Consider the following 2,066-nt stretch of genomic DNA (forward strand, 5'->3'; position numbering starts at 1 on the left):
TACGTATTTAGCAGGAAGTTTGGGTGGGCAACTAAAAATGACATGGGACCTGATTTTACATGTTTATGTGCAGCTATTATTTTATTTCTATGACACTCTTGAAGTGATTCCATGATTCAATAATTAGTATGAAGCTGGTTGCTTAGAAGAGGAAAGCTTCTGTAATCAATCACGCTAGCACTGAACACATTTTTACATGAATGCATATTTTCTCATTTTAATTTCAATTAGTCAATATGTTTCTAAAAGCATCAGCATTAACACCTGTTTAATGCATGCCTTTACTTCAGACTGCTAAGTGGCGTCCTAGTAGAAATTGATGGGGCATAGACATGAAAGTGACACCAAAACAGTGTAAAATCTCCCCCTGTGAAGCGCTTGTGTCAACACCAATGGTGTAAAAAACAAAACAAAACAAAAAGGACCAGACCAAATTGTCTGTACAGTCTCCCCAGCATCTATGGTGTTCATGTGTGAAAACTATCATACACATTAGTGGAGATCCTCTCTTATGTCTGTGGTGCTCATTAGTTGAACAGAGGGGAAATACTGTAGGTCTTAAAATGCTGAAGTGGACTGAAACAAATTACTGCTTTCTATTTGCCAATTAGGGGTTTTGCACTGGCAGTGATGTGATGTTAACTACGTACTGTTAATTTACTTAGAAATATTCCAATTTTATTCATGTTAAATAAAGATTTACATTTTCTACATTTAAATTTCAGGTTACATCTAAAACATAATGACAGTTTTACAGTTAGGATCTCTGTTGTCCAGATGTTTCTTGTAGAATCTTCAATGCATTTTAATTATTTAGCTTAATATAATTTCGCATTCCCAGGCTCATCATGTTAGAGGACTGTTTAGTTGACATGTTGAAGTATTTAAGCTAGATAAATATGACTTGGTGTCATGCTGAGCATCAGCTGAGCTGATCCTTTCATTAGATTTCTCTTCATAGCCTTATTCAGCTGTCCGTTATAGAACAGAGGTTGTATTGGAGAATGGCTGTGATGGAGAAGATCTTCATTTTGTCCATCTTAATAACCTGTTATTTAGCTCATGTGTTAGTAATGCCTTAGATATAAACCAGATTAGTCAAAACAGCTTCTATGTAATAGCATATGTTGTCATTATGGGATTTATTGTGTTGTCAACCAGACAAAACACATGCTTTATGTGTAAAATATGCATTTGTACAATTAAAGCAAGACATGCTCAATCTCAAAGCTCCTTATGGTGTTTAAAGATAATCAGAAGGCACCCTGTAAAATCTGATCATTAAACAAGATGTACTCTTTGAGAATGTACAGTCATATGTTGTTGCAAAGTGACACTGATCTGTGTTTCTAAATAAAAAAATACTACAATGAAAACAAAAACAGATTGTGCAGTGCATCTGTAAAACAATCTGGGATGTTTTATGTTGCTTTGAAAAATCTAACAAGTACCTTAGAATGTTATCTCATGACATTGCACATGCATACATTGATTAGCCATAAAAAATGAAAACCACTGCATCCGTTGTAAGAAAGGTCAGTCTAAATTGACTCCAGTCCACAACCCACAGGGCCTAAAGGATCTACTGCTAATGAAAAGATACAGGACAACCTCAGTTGTTCTTTGTTCACTCTCTGACTGGCATAATGTGGCTAATCAGTGTACACCTACTGCGTTAATAGGAATAGCAGATGATAGAAACATTTTTCTCTTTTTAAAAATTTTTCGTTCCTTTCAACTGTTGAGATTATTTAACATGCGGGCTAAAAAAAAAAACATTCTACTTAACACTTTATAAGGAAGATCTTCAGAAAAATGTTAGTTCATCAACTGATATGTGTATGTTTGTACAGACATCATAGGTGGCGGCTTGAGTCATAAAGCAGAGTTTCGATCAACTTAAGCTGCTTGACTGGATATCTGTCTGTTGTACCTCTCAAGTTATTTCTAGATTTCTTTGGTCTTCCCTCCTTCAGCTGCCATCATGGAGTGCTTGAGTGGCCCTTAGCTGACACTGTATTTATAGCATCACACAAATGCTACCATTGCTGGGCTTTTGGTTTTCC

Source organism: Melanotaenia boesemani, chromosome 7 (assembly GCF_017639745.1).
Source record: "Melanotaenia boesemani isolate fMelBoe1 chromosome 7, fMelBoe1.pri, whole genome shotgun sequence".
NCBI lineage: Eukaryota > Metazoa > Chordata > Actinopteri > Atheriniformes > Melanotaeniidae > Melanotaenia > Melanotaenia boesemani.